Source organism: Columba livia, unplaced genomic scaffold, assembly GCF_036013475.1.
Source record: "Columba livia isolate bColLiv1 breed racing homer unplaced genomic scaffold, bColLiv1.pat.W.v2 Scaffold_155, whole genome shotgun sequence".
Lineage (NCBI taxonomy): Eukaryota > Metazoa > Chordata > Aves > Columbiformes > Columbidae > Columba > Columba livia.
Genome location: NW_027043051.1, coordinates 33,776 through 49,443, shown reverse-complemented (window position 1 = coordinate 49,443; position 15,668 = coordinate 33,776). Strand labels below are relative to the sequence as shown.

Sequence of the window (15,668 nt, the reverse complement as noted above, 5' to 3'; positions counted from 1 at the left end):
GGAAAGAGGAAGAGAAGACAAAGAAAAGGCAGAGCCAGCTGGACAGGGGAGATATAGTGAGAAGGGATGGGGCCGGGAACAGGCAAGGAAGACAGAAAGACAAACGGGACAGAAAGACATCAAGAAGGAAAAGGGGCAGTAATCTGGACAGAGATGGAGAAAGAAGCAGCAGGGAAAGGGAAGACAGGCAGAAAGACAGAGAGGGAGCAGGAGAGAGAAAGAACAATAAGGGTTGGGGGTATGATAGAGATTGGGAAAAAATCCTGGGGTGGGCAGCAAGATGGAGAGGGAGTGAAAAAGAAGAGGGGCAGGAACAGGCGCAGGGAGCAGGACAGAGGGATACAGTGAGAAATGATGGGGCACGGAGCAGGACAGAGCAACAGACAAGAATGACGACAAAGAGAAACCAGGGATGGTGAGAACACAGAGGGGTGGGTACGGAGAGGGAGATACGAGAAACCCTGCACAGAGATTCAGAAGGGTGGAGGAATAGGTGAGGAAGCAGCAGAGGGACAGAGGGAGAAGAGATGAAGAGGAAGAAGGGCACAGTAGGAAAGAGGAGGGAGCAGGGAGGGACTGGGACACAAAACAGGGTGAAATGTCCCCAAGGGCCCAGGACTCACCACACTTCCTGCTCTCTGCACTGCCAGGCAAGCTGTGGAGTTCAGGCACTTCTGTCTGTGAGAAATGCAGTTGTGATTCGTGCTGAGATGTTTAATGTTTACAGATACAACCAAATGAGGCTCGGGCACTGAACCTACAAAAAGGAAAAGGTGGTTAAGTTCTATGTAAAAAGTTCTGAAACTTGCTTATGAGGTTATATTGATAGAGGGAGCTAACATTTTCAGGGTTAACCAACCACATAATAAGGGCCTACTAACGAACTAACACTTGAAGCCACATAATGAGTATCTAGTTTAGAGCCACATGTAACCAGTTGTGTTAAGAAAAAACAGAACCTCATCAAATGCCGAGATCAGAAGTTTTACAGCACCGGCTGTAACCTTGAGGAGACAAGACAGCCAAGATTTACAGCAAAAGGGGCGCCAGTCTGGTTTCAGTTGACTTGGCAGCTTGGGAGACCCATAGAGACCATAGAGCCCTTAAAGACCATAGAGATCTGTAGAGTTCCATGAAGACCCATAGAGACCATAGAGATACGTAGAGTCCCATAAAGACCCATAGAAACCACAGAAACAATAGAGTCCCATAGAGACCACAGAGACCTATAGAAACTATAGAGTCCCATAGAGAACACAGAGACCCATAGAAACCATAGAGTCCCATAGAGACCCCTAGAGACTCCTCCTCAAAGCCACCAAGTGACCCTGCGCAGGCGCAGCAGGGGAGCGTCAAGGAGGAGACTATGGAAATGGTTCTCTGAGACTCATTTTAATAAGAAGCGGGAAAGGTTATGAATATGTACAGGCGTTCCTGGGGTCATTATGAATATGTAACACCTTACTGTATTTAAGCACACCTCTTATTGTTTCAAGGTGTGCATGCTGGGCAGAGCGAATCCCCCATGCACCCAGCGCTGTTTTGCTTATGCTCTAATGAACACGTTTAAGGAATACAATTAAGGAACTGGATTAAACGTTGTTTATCCATAGAAAAAGCCTAAGTTATTTATTTCATTGCTCTACAACAATTGATTGAATCTGCTATAGAAAAGTTCAACCACCTCCTGTATAGCAAAGGATAAAAGAAAGTATGGATTTTTGTTGCATCTAATCCGTAACGCAAGTACCAATTAAAAATACATTAGCAGTGGGTTCCTTCAAATATTCCCTGGGAAGGCAGTTCCTGGCACGATTATATTAGCGTTCTTACTATTTTACAGGAGAAACACAGGGCACGGCTGATTTTGCCCACGTGCAGCGCAATGATCACACGAGTGTGGTGAACCTGGTGAAAGGCCCTAGAGAAGGAAAATCAGGCTCCGTGTGCAGAGCCAAAACAGAAACCCTTTTCAAACTGTTTAATTTTAAAAAGCTACAACGGGTATAAAGTAGAAAAAAGAGCAGTGAATGTGTATAATGACACAATTAGATGGTTTTTCAGTTCCATGATGTGCTCATTTACTAAAACGTGTCTGCTGGAGTGGATATCCTGGACACAAACAGGCGGGTTCCTGGTGTTGTGCCCATGGTGATTCATCCACTGTGGCCGTGGGTGTCAGGCCTTGATACGACAGACACAAAACCTTGGGAAGGAGGTGATCACAGTAAAACACTTAAAGATAATGAGCCAGCAGGCTTGATTTAATCTTTATTTAAAGATACACATGGCTGCTGTCTTTTTTCCAGTTTAGCTAGGACGGGCTCCAATATCTCTATTAATTCTAATTACCACACCTGAGAAAAATTAAGGGGGGAAAGCTTTGTTTTTACAACGGTAAATACAGTCTAAATCGTCCACCCTGGACTGACCGAGGGACAATTTTGATCTCATGTTCTCTGTGTATGCTACACCAATATCTGTTCTTCAACAAACCTTTTACTGGTTTCCATTTCTTTCCCTGATTATCCTTTTTCAAAACAAATGGATCTGAAGGGGATAAAGACAATGCATAAGTAACACTATGTATTGTGTAATATGCCTTATGTAATACGCAATATATGATTTAAAATAGATATATTATTATCTATTACATGTAGCGCATTATTATACTACACATCTCAAAGTATACCCACCTAGACCTGTGCAGCATATTAATATTATTTACAGTGGCCGCCATTAATTACAATATTCAATCAGATTCTCCCTGGTTGACTCCCTGTTGAACAGCAAACGATCCTTTTCCAATGTCAGAAAATACAGCCCGGGGGGGATTTCTCCCGAATCCTCCTGTCGATTGTCCACTACCTACTTCACAATCACATTAACAGACAATTGGTGAACCGTAAGTACTGGACTATAAAATCACCCAAGACACAAGTAACAACAACAACAAACCACTAAAGACACAAACAATTATACAATTGCTAAGGCACAAACAGCAAAATCACTAAAGGTACCTTTACCAAATTACTATTCCCTCGTTTTTCTCTTTTCTTTATTGTTTTCTCATTTTTCTCTTTAATTTTTTATTTCTTTCTTTTTTTAAGTTCCCCAGTTTACCAAAATGCGCAGACGCGAATGCGCAGACCCAACGCGCTGGTGTCGCCCACGTCTCGCGCAGGCAGCGTGCCAACCCAACCAGACAATGAAAGTGCCTTATCTCATTGATGGGGTTTTACCCACGTCCTGAGCTGGTCCGAGGATCTGTGGTCACTTCCGGGAATTCCCCGGTGCCGGCACAAGGTCCAGAGATCCTGGGGACCACGGGAGGTCAGGCAGATTATCCCATCCTCATCGCCAGAAAATGATACCGAAAAGTCGGCAAAGAGGCTCTTTAACCCTTGCCGTACTTCATTGGCAGTAATCCCTCCTGGATTAACACCCTCTCTGGATGGCACAGGTGCCAACTGTTGGCAATCAGGGCAGGACATAAGAATGCTCCTGACCTGATCCACTGTAATTTGAAATTGTCGTTTTAACGACTTTGCACTGTGAAAAATGCAGTTGTGATTCGTGCAAAGATGTTTAATGTTTACAGGTATAACCAAATGAGGCACGGACCCTGAATTTGGAAAAGGGAAAGGTGGTTAAGTTCTATGTAAAAAGTTATGAAGCTTGTTTAGGAAGTTATATTGATATTGGGAACTAACATTTTAAGGGTTAAGCAACTATGTAATAAGGGCCTACTAACAAGCTAACATTTTAAACCACATTATTAATATCTAGTTTAGAGCTGTATGTAACTACTTGTGCTAAAAAAAGTAGGACTTCATTAAATGCCGAGATAAGAAGTTTTACAGAACCAGCTGTGCAACCTTGAGGAGACAAGATAGCCAAGATTTACAGTAAGAAGGAGGCACCAGTCTGGTTCCAGTCGGTTTGGTAGCTTGGATTCCAACCAGTTCCTCCTAATGAGCCAAAGGTAAAAAGTCCACTGTGACGAAGCTGAAGGAGCCTTCATCCAAAGACCCCTAAAGACCCTTCCTCAAATTCACCAAGTGACACTGCGCAGGCGCAACAGGGGAGGGTCAAGGAGGGGAATATGTAAATGGTTATCTGAGACTCATTTTAATAAAAAGCGGGAAAGGTCATGAATATGTATAGGCGTTTCTGGGGTCATTATGAATATGTAATGCCATACTGTATTTAAGCACACTTCTTATTGTTAAGGTGTGCGTGTTGGGCGGAGTGAATCCCCCGCGCACCCAGCGCTGTTTTGCTTATGCTCTAATGAACACATGTTTAAGGAATACAAGAAATTGGATTAAATGTTATTTATCCATAGAAAAAGCGTAAGTTATTTATTTCAATTGGTGACTCCGACGTGATAACCTTGGATAGCTCGCTGTTACCTCAGGTTCAAGGGAGGCGCCCCACTTTAATAGTGGCCCTTGGATTTGGGTGTGCGGAGAGCTACCAACGTTATTCAAAATTAAAGCATAAGCAAAAGAATTGAGCTCCCGGAGAATTACTGCAGTACACCCGTAATTCAACGTGCACGAAGACCCCAGCAGGAACAGCGGACTGTGAGTACTGCCGGGTCGGGTGGTGTTATTGGTGCTTGTGTGCTGAATGTGTGAGACGTAACGTAGTTACGAAGCGAGTGCGGAGTCCTTCTAAGTGCGTTTCCAATTTCCCGCGAGGGACTTGGCCACTGAAGGGACGAAGCGAAAGCACAAAAGAGTGAAAGAAGCACCATTTGGGATGGGCCAGGGAAAAAGTAAGTCCCTAGGTTCTCGGGATCCCAGGGGAGGGAGGCCCAAGAGGCTGAAAGGGAGCAACCTACCAGAAATACCCCCAGACAGTCCCTTGGGGGTTATGCTAGAATTTTGGGATGAGGAGAAGTTTACTCAATGTAAGAGTAAAGAGAAAATGATTCAGTATTGTATGGTAGAATGGACTAAGGAGGAAATTAGACCTGATCACATATACTGGCCTATTTTTGGAACTTTTGATGATTGGACGTGTCAGGTTCTAAATTTATATGTAAATGGTAAAGAACCTTTTTGTCAGGAGGAAATGGATTATGCTGCCTGCTGGAGAGGTAGTTCAAAAATGATAGGATTGTATGCTCTCAAGAAAAAAGAGGATGAGAAAAGTTCCTGGGATCCGTTAGAGGCTTTGCCTCCACCGTATCACGGGCAACCCCCATCTCCTGCTGAAAATATCTTTACCGCTCCTACAGCTCCAGCCCCTCCTACCTCCCCCCCTTCAAGCAGGACAAGGAGTAAAACTGTGAGTCAGGAGGAGCTAGAGGGTGAGAGTGAAGCAAAATTATACCCTCTTAGAGAAGTGCCTATGGGGGGTAATGTAGGGGGCATAGGGTTTGTAACGGCGCCCTTAAACACTGGAGATGTCAGGAATTTCAAAAAGGATATGGGGAAATTATTAGATGATCCAATAGGTGTGTCAGAAGGGCTGGACCAATTTTTAGGCCCCAATATACATACCTGGGAGGAACTTCAGTCTATTATGAGTATTTTATTTACTGCAGAAGAAAGGGAAATGATCCGAGTGGCAGGTATGCGAGATTGGGAAAGGAGACACCAACAAGGACCCCAGGGGGACCTAAAATGGCCAACCCAGAGACCAAACTGGAATTCCCAGGACCCACAGGGGAGACAAAATATGATAGATTTAAGGGAAATGGTTATACAAGGTATCCGAGAGGCAGTCCCTCGAGGACAAAATATTAATAAAGCCTTTAACGAATACCAAAGGCAGGATGAATCCCCCACAGATTGGCTGGAACGACTTAGAAAGAGTATACAGATGTACTCGGGATTAGATCCCGAATCCCCTGTGGGTGCCACATTATTGAAAACTCAGTTTGTAGCTAAATCTTGGGGGGACATAAGAAAGAAATTAGAAAAGATAGATGATTGGCAAGACAGGGGATTACAGGAGCTTCTGAGGGAAGCACAGAAGGTGTATGTGAGAAGGGATGAGGAAAAGCAGAGGGCAAAGGCAAAAGTCTTAGTAGCTGCAGTGAGGGAGTGCCAGAAAAAGGAAGATAACCTGCCACTTAGGGAAGAACAGAATTCACAGAGAGGGAGAGCAGCCCCAATAAACTGGATGCCTAGGAACAGACCACAGGGAAGGTCAGCTCCAGTAAACAGCGTATCAGTTAACACAGGTCAACGGGAAAGCATTCCTACTTGTTATTATTGTGGGAAAAAGGGGCATATACAGCGGGTGTGTCTAAAAAGGGAGAAAGATGAGAAAATGTTTAAAGAAGATGAATAGGGGTGTCAGGGGCTCTATTTGTTAGGGGCCAAAGCGACTAACGAGCCCTTGATAAAACTTAAAATAGGCCCCTATCATGAAGAAATAACATTTTTAGTAGATACGGGAGCAGAAAGATCCACAGTACAGCAACTTCCTAAAGGATGCTCATTAAGTAGAAAAACCGCTTTTGTAGTTGGGGCAAAGGGAGAACCCTTCAAAGTCCCTGTTTTATGTGACGTAGAAATAGAATCAGAAAATCAAATTTGCCTTAATGATTTGTTGTTAGTATCTGAAGCTGAGAATAATTTGCTGGGGAGGGACTTGATTGTAGCTTTAGGGCTGACCATAGGGGTCGAGCAGGGGGAGTTGAAAGTAAAGATTTATACCTTAACCTCGAATGATGAAACAGAGATCAATCCTGCTGTGTGGTCAGCTCCTGAAACCATGGGAAAATTAGAAATAGAACCTATAAGGATAGAAGTAATAGACCCGGACACTCCAATTCGAGTGCGCCAATATCCTATTCCCCTGGAAGGAAGAAAGGGATTAAAACCTGTAATAGAAAGGTTGCTAAAACATGGCACCTTAGAGCCGTGTATGTCTCCTCATAATACCCCAATCCTGCCAATCCAAAAGGCAGACGGGACATACAGACTCGTTCAAGATTTAAGAGCAGTAAACCAGCGAACTAAAACCCGATTTCCCATAGTGGCGAACCCGTATACGTTATTAAATCAAATATCTCCCGAAAATATTTGGTATAGTGTAGTGGACCTAAAAGATGCGTTCTGGGCTTGTCCTCTAGATGAAAATAGTAGAAATTATTTTGCATTTGAGTGGGAGGACCCTGACATGGGGAGAAAGCAACAGTTAAGGTGGACTGTGCTGCCCCAGGGATTCACTGAATCTCCCAACCTGTTCGGACAAGCACTGGAAAAATTATTGTTAGAATTTGAATCACCTTTGGGGGTGAAACTCATACAATATGTAGACGATTTATTAGTTGCTGGAAAGGAAGAAGAAGCAGTGCGAACAGGGACTATTAGATTACTCAATTTTTTGGGGGAAAAAGGACTGAGGGTTTCAAAAAGCAAGTTGCAGTTTGTGGAGCCAGAAGTAAAGTATTTAGGACACTGGCTAGTGAAAGGGCAGAAGAAGTTAGACCCAGACCGAGTGTCAGGGATTATAGCCTTGCCTGCACCAAAAAGTAAGCGAGAAGTCAGGCAATTGCTGGGATTATTAGGATATTGTAGACAGTGGATAGAAGGCTATAGCGAGAAAGTAAAATTTTTATATGAGAAACTAGTAATGAACTCACTCAAATGGAGTGACAAAGACGAAGAACGTTTGAGAATATTAAAAAACTCTCTGATGACAGCCCCTGTTTTAAGTTTACCTGATGTAGGGAGACCATTTCAGCTTTTTGTAGAAACAACTAACCAAACTGCATATGGAGTACTGACCCAAGATTGGGCAGGGAGCAAGAAACCTATAGGGTATTACTCAAAATTATTATATCCTGTAAGCCGAGGATGGCCCACATGCTTACAAGCTTTAGTGGCAGTAGCTTTGTTGGTAGAGGAAGCTAAGAAAGTAACATTTGGGGGGGAATTAACTGTTTATACCCCACATGATGTAAGAGGGATCTTACAACAGAAAGCAGAGAAATGGTTAACAGATAGCAGGATGCTGAAATATGAAACCATTCTCCTGAGCTCCCCTCGCTTAGAGCTGAAAACAACGGGAGCTAGGAATCCAGCACAATTCCTATCTGGAAATGTAGCTGAATCTTCTAAACATGATTGTGTGCAAGTGATAGAATTACAAACTAAAATCAGACCCGATTTAGAAGAAGAGGAATTAACAAAAGGAGAAAAGTATTTTATTGATGGGTCTTCAAGAGTGGTAGACGGGAAACGAAAATCGGGATATGCAATAGTAAATGGAAAAACTATGAGCGTTCTTGAGTCAGGATCTTTAAGCCCTGCGTGGTCGGCGCAGGCTTGTGAACTTTTTGCTCTATATCGAGCATTAAAACTTTTAAGAGGGAAAGAAGGTACCATATATACAGATTCCAAATATGCTTACGGAGTGGTGCACACATTTGGAAAGCTTTGGGAAGAGAGAGGGCTTGTTAACACTCAAGGAAAGGGGCTAGTACACCAAGAGTTAATAATCAGAGTGTTGCAAGCCCTGAGGGAGCCCTCAGCTATAGCAGTGGTTCATGTAAGGGGGCATCAGAGAGGAACAGGGTTAAGAATTAGAGGGAATAATTTGGCTGACCAAGAAGCCAGGAAAGCAGCAGTGTTACCTTTAAAACCAGTTGTTTTACAGCCTCTGAAAGAAGGATCAGAAAGTACAGGAGAGAAGTCATTCACTCCAAAAGAAATGCAAGAATTAGAAAAGATAGGAGCACAACTTAAAAATAATAAGTGGATATTACCAGATAATAGAGAAATGGTTCCAAAAAGTTATGCTAGGGTAATTTTACACCAGTTGCATCAGAGAACTCATTGGGGAACCCGAGCACTGGGTGATCAATTTCTTAAGTATTTTGGGTGTTTTGGGATATATGAACTAGCGAAACAAATCACCCACGGGTGCATGACTTGTCAAAAGATAAATAAAGGAAACATGAGGAGGGCCCAAGCAGGGGGAAGAAAAACTGCATATAGACCTTTTGAAAGGATCCAAGTAGATTATACAGAACTTCCAAAAGTGGGACGGCACAAATATCTGCTAGTTATAGTGGATCAGCTAACACACTGGACTGAAGCCTTTCCAGCAGCGAGAGCTAATGCTCTGTTTGTGGCCAAGATATTGTTAGAACAAATCATCCCCAGGTTTGGGATGATTTTGGCCATTGATTCAGATCAGGGAACGCATTTTACATCTAAAATACTAAAGGCTGTAGTATCTGCTTTAGGCATAGCCTGGGAATATCATACTCCATGGCATCCCCAGAGTTCCGGAAGGGTAGAAAGAATGAATCAGACTCTGAAACAACAACTATCTAAACTGATGATTGAAACTCAATTATCTTGGATAAAGTGCTTGCCTTTAGCTTTACTGAACATAAGGACAATGCCTAATTCAGACACTGGCCTTTCCCCTTATGAAATGTTGTATGGCATGCCGTTTACTCAGTGGATGCCAACATCTCCTCCTGAAATTGAAGATTTATCTTTCCAACACTATGTGATCATGGTAAACAAAAATCAAAATGAACTGAGAGAGAAAGGGATTTTAAATCAGACTCCGCCTTTAGGGTTTCCGATTCATAAAATACAACCTGGGGATAAAGTACTAATTAAAACCTGGAAAGAAGATACTCTAACTCCACGATGGGAGGGGCCTTTTCTTGTTTTGTTAACTACAGAAACAGCAGTTCGGACTGCAGAGAAAGGATGGTCACACGCCTCTCGAGTTAAAGGACCCCTGATGGAAGAAAGAACTTGGAAAGTAACTCAAGGACCGGGGGAATTGAAATTGAAATTAACACGGGATCGGTGATGTGTGTAATAAGCATTTAAGAATAGAAGATAAGGAAACCAAAGCTAGATTGAGAATTCTAACAGTCACTGGAAGAATACAAAAAGAATAGTGAAAAATTATGGAAGGCATTTACTAAAGGGGTATATGGGAATTTAGAGAGTCCACCAGTGATAGGAAGAGTAGAGTGTAAAAAAAAAAAAAAAAAAAAAAAAAAAAAAAGAAATAAAATTTCGTGTCGTCCTGTTGCTCCTGGGAAGTGAAGGCCAAGAGTTTGCAATACGATAAAAAGTCATCACCTAACAGCAAAAATAGGAAAGGCGGGGACACTACCCTTGCTGCCGAGAAGATGATGAACTCGGCTGCCAGCTGCAACCTGGTAGGCCAGAGAGGCAGAGGGTGTAGAAACCTGGACCTGATCCTCTTGCTAGGAGTGGTGACTTATTGTTCCCAACTTAGCCTGGCCAGTCCCTGTACCAAGTGCTATGAGCGCGTGAGAATAGGACGACTGACACAATATGTTCTCAATTATCACACTCAGGTTAATTCTGGATGTTATGATAGAACAAAATTGGAAAAATGTGAAATCCAAGGGCAGAAGTTATGGGTAGCAACTAATCTAGGGAAAGGTGGACTCGGTGTAGGCTCTGTCTCCTGCCCTAGGGGAGAACAGAGTATCTGTTTTTCACAAACTGGTATGTGGGGCTATTCAGATGGAGGGGGAGTGCAAGATCAGTATAAGGAGGAGTTAGTAAAGAGTGCTACTCAGGAATTGAAAAGAAGGCAAGAGAAACAGAAAGTGGTGCAGAAAAGCAGTGATTGGTATGAAGAAATAAGGCAAAAAGACAAGGGATTACAATTACCAACAGTAGGGAAAAACCTGTTTATAGACCTGATGTAAAAGATAGCCCGGGAATTAAATGTCACATCATGCTGGATATGTGGGGGGTCTCAAATGGCAGAACAGTGGCCTTGGAGAGGAGAGAGTGTAAGCCCAGAAGGATTACTGGTATGGAACAGAACTCATGTAACTCGAGAAAAAAGACCAGAAGGATGGGTATTAAGTCACTTAATAATAGGGCAGATATGCATATCAAGGGATGATGGTAAACGAGATTTTACTGAATACGTTGGACAAACCCCTTGTAAGTTAGTGTTGCGGGCAAATTCATCAAATACTTCTATTCCTCCCACTTGGTGGCCAGGTCCACCTAATGGATATTGGTCTCGAAATTGTAGTCTGGGAAATGAAACAATATGCTGGAAGAATCAAAGCAAAGCAAACCCCTTTGAGGAAATTGGGGATTTAAGGAGATATTGGCAGAATCCTGGCTCTACCGATATAAACGAACCATGGAAAGCCCCTGATGGGTTATTTTGGATATGTGGGAATAGAGCTTATAATGAGTTAATGCCTAGGTGGAGAGGGTCCTGTACAATAGGGATAATTCAACCAGCATTTTTCCTTCTACCAAAGGAAAAAGGGAGTCATCTGGGGAAACCTCTGTACGAAACTTTAAACAGAGAGAAGAGGGGTTTAATAAATGCTCCCATAGGAGGAACGCAAACTTGGAAAGATGATGAATGGCCTGCGAAAAGGATAATTGAATACTATGATCCAGCCACTTGGGCCCAAGATGGAAGTTGGGGATACCGTACCCAATATATATGCTAAACCGAATTATCCGGTTGCAAGCAGTGGTTGAAATAATAAGCAACCGGACAGCTGAGGCACTGAATCTTATAGCAAGACAATTGTCTCAGACCAGGGCTGCAGTGTACCAAAATCGGGTAGCCTTAGATTATCTTTTAGCTGAAGAGGGGGGTGTCTGTGGGAAATGGAATACTTCTGAGTGTTGTTTGGAAATAGATGATAATGGGGAAGCTATAATGAAAATAGCAGAGGAGATAAAACGAGTTGCGCATGTACCAGTACAGAAATGGAATTCTATACTAACTAACCATTGGTGGGATGACTTATTTGGGGGAGCCTGGTGGAAGAAAATAGGGTTCATGATATTATGCGCATTTGTGGGTTTACTGTTTGTACCATGTATGATCCCGTGCTTTATTCGGTTAATACATTCAGTAGTCCAAGGCATGCAAATCTCAGCTATGCCTATAGATCCTGAAATGGCAACAAAAGGAATGGGGCATAAATTGATGATTTTAAAAGATAACACCAAACTGGACCTAGCTGCCGCTAGGCAGGTGCTGGCTAACTTTGAGGCCAAAGCACGAATCAATAGGATAAAAAGAAAAGGCGGGAATTGTGAAAAATGCAGTTGTGATTCGTGCAAAGATGTTTAATGTTTACAGGTATAACCAAATGAGGCACGGACCCTGAATTTGGAAAAGGGAAAGGTGGTTAAGTTCTATGTAAAAAGTTATGAAGCTTGTTTAGGAAGTTATATTGATATTGGGAACTAACATTTTAAGGGTTAAGCAACTATGTAATAAGGGCCTACTAACAAGCTAACATTTTAAACCACATTATTAATATCTAGTTTAGAGCTGTATGTAACTACTTGTGCTAAAAAAAGTAGGACTTCATTAAATGCCGAGATAAGAAGTTTTACAGAACCAGCTGTGCAACCTTGAGGAGACAAGATAGCCAAGATTTACAGTAAGAAGGAGGCACCAGTCTGGTTCCAGTCGGTTTGGTAGCTTGGATTCCAACCAGTTCCTCCTAATGAGCCAAAGGTAAAAAGTCCACTGTGACGAAGCTGAAGGAGCCTTCATCCAAAGACCCCTAAAGACCCTTCCTCAAATTCACCAAGTGACATTGCGCAGGCGCAACAGGGGAGGGTCAAGGAGGGGAATATGTAAATGGTTATCTGAGACTCATTTTAATAAAAAGCGGGAAAGGTCATGAATATGTATAGGTGTTTCTGGGGTCATTATGAATATGTAATGCCATACTGTATTTAAGCACACTTCTTATTGTTAAGGTGTGCGTGTTGGGCGGAGTGAATCCCCCGCGCACCCAGCGCTGTTTTGCTTATGCTCTAATGAACACAAGGAATACAAGAAATTGGATTAAATGTTATTTATCCATAGAAAAAGCGTAAGTTATTTATTTCAGCACTCTGGTGAAAGAATTCATGTGATCATTTAGCTTGCTGCAAGGCTTCAGGCACAGTGAGCAGCACAGCCTGTGCATCGGCCCTCCTATTGCCTTCCGCAAGAGGTCCTGGAAGGGCAGTGCGAGAGCAGGTGTGCATTGCATAAAAACCATGATGTCTATGATTTATTAGAAACCATAGCATTCTCAATTCAGCCATCAAAAGAGGATTATCCTCTTCCTTAAGAAAAGAAGCTTCCAGGCGGTTAAGTATGCCAGCTGCATAATATGAGCCAGTTACAACATTCCAAGGTTTGTTACAGAACACCTCAAAGCGATCCTAACAGCTGTCAGCTCAAGAACTTGTTTGACCCTTGGTCTCTTTTTCTACCTTGTGTTTGCAGCACTGGGTATCTGAGTTTAGCCACGTCATTATAACTTTACGTGAGCGACCAGAGGCATCAGTAAATACAGTCTTGTCACTTACTGGTCGTTGCTGACAGCAGCATTTATTGCGAATTCTCCTTCACTGCAGGAAGAAATATACCTTCAGGTCTATCCCATACATAGCATATAAACATTCTCTGCCTTTAATTATTGGTTTTGCATACATTTCTTTTATTATCCAAACTGTTTTCATTGGTGTGTGAGGTAGAAAAACCTATACGGCCACAATCACCTTTCTCCCTCCCTGAGCTCTCCTGACCTGCGGTTCCACCACCGGTGTCTTCTTTCTTGATCCCTCTTGATTGGCAGGTGAGCTCCAACCCTCTTTATCCATCACTCTTCCTCACAGGTTCACCTCCTTCCTTGCTTTTCCTTTGCACGCTGCTCCACCTGAAGAGAAACACACGGAGGACTGAGCTACACCAGCCCAAGGGCACTACAGTCAGGCAGGGGCTGAGTCCGGGGCTGACACCTCCCCACACCCCACAGCACGCCCACCTTGCCTTGGCACCAGCCCCTCACACAGCCCTTCCCCTCAGCTCTGCCCTCCCTGCAGCACAGCTTCCGCACGTGCCCTGCTCAGGCTGGACCCCAGTGTCACGGGTTAGAGATGTCACAGCTCAGTACAAATGCCCATGGTCTTCACCTGCTCTTTGGTACTTGCTGGACCCCAGTTCCACGGGTTAGAGATGTCACAGCTCAGTACAAATGCCCACGGTCCTCACCTGCTCTTTGTTCCTTGCGGAGGGTCACGTCGCTGTGCCCCAGGGCACTGGCCTGCACGGCCCTGCCCGGCAGCGGGAGCCTCTGGAGCTGCCGGCCGGTTCTCCAGCTTTAGGGTCACCCGCAGCAGCCCGCTCTCCTCAGCTCTGCACACCCAGCCAGTTGCGCCGCCCAGGCAAAGTCAGCTTCACCCTCTGCCCTACACCTCACCTGCAAACAGCCAACTCTTCAGCTGACAACCGCCCAAAACCCACCCACAAACTCTCCAAATCTCAGCCTTCCGCTTTCAGCTGCTGCCTCTGGTGCATCTCACAGACAAGCTCCAAAATCCCCTTTCCTGCAATAACACTCCAGCACTCATTGCCTGCGGGAACAACCGCCACAATACCATGCAAACACCAACCAGTTCTGGCACGGAAATATCACTTTCTCCTCAAGATTCCACCTACACCAACTGCTGACAAACACACGCTGTCCTCACCAAAGCCAAACGCTGCAACAACCAGCGACAGCTCAAATCCGCGTGTGCGGCGCAAAATCGCAGGTGTGAGCTGACGCAGAGCTGGGCTTGACAGCTGCAGAGTGTGCACCCTGTGGCTTAACGTGGCCAGTCACTGCCATTCCGCCTTCTCCCTGGGAGAAGCACATGAGCACAGGCTGCTTCAAGGCACCATGCGAACGGTTTGGATCTCCGGGTCTCTGAGGGCGAGAGTAATAAATGTGATCTGTGTGTGGCGCAGGAACTTCCCGTCCACTTGCTCCTCCATTCAGTCAGGTGCTGCAAGAGAGGGACAGAGAAAGAAACAGTTAGGACCGGATTAACAACCTGGTCATCCCTGTCCCCAAACCTGCAGGTGGCCTAGGAGGCCTGATCTAAGTTTGGCTCTTCTCCCTCTCTTTGCTGGAATACTTCACTGCACAAGTTTCTGTCATGAACACTCTCTGAACCAATCTGATGTGTTCATAGTTCCCAGCCCAGCGTCCATTCCTCAAGGTACCTCAGCATTTCCCTTTGAAACCACACCTGAGTGCCATCCCGTCCTGAGCTACCTCAGCATTGCCCACAGCAGCCTCCCCGACGCCATCTCCTCCCTGAGCTCCCTCAGCCTTTCCCGCCCAAGCTCCTTCCGCGCCGCCCCGCCCTCAGGCTCCTCCGCCGCTCCCCCCGTTCCCGGCCCCTCCCCGCGGCAGCGCCGCCCCCGCCCCTCGCGCCCCCTGGCGCCCCCTCGGCGGCCCCGGCCCCGCCTGCGCCGCTCCCGACCCGGCGCTGCCCCCTCCCGCTCGCTTTCCTCCCTCTGCCCTGTGGCACCACGGGCTCCCCCCTCCGCCCCACGGCCCCGCCAGAGCCCCGCGCAGCGCTCAGCCCGGGGCTCCCTTCCCTCACAGCCGCCCGCGCTCTTGCGGCTGGCTGCCCCTCGCCTTCCTCCCGCCGAAACCAGCCCGGCCCTCCCCCTCCAGCCTCCCCCCTCAGCCGGGACCGGGGCGGCCCCGTCCAGTCTCCCCGCTGTCCGCCCGCCCCTCGCTCACCGCCGGCCCCGCCGCTCCTCGCGCGCTGCTCCCGCCGCCGCACCGGCGGCACGCGCTCCTCGGCCCATGCGCTTCTGCAGCGTGGCCCCGCCCATCCCGCGCAGGAGCCAATCCCGTCCGCGCC

General features: G+C 45.4%; 1 long non-coding RNA gene across 1 annotated transcript; it reads right to left on the bottom strand.

Annotated features, from left to right (window-relative positions):
* Positions 1-314: 314 nt before the first annotated feature.
* On the bottom strand, positions 315-14,855 carry LOC135577863 (uncharacterized). The gene is made up of 3 exons (XR_010469382.1): positions 14,020-14,855; positions 13,554-13,684; positions 315-757 (listed from the first exon to the last, which is right to left on the bottom strand). It is a non-coding gene; the product is annotated as an uncharacterized LOC135577863 (long non-coding RNA).
* Positions 14,856-15,668: the final 813 nt, after the last annotated feature.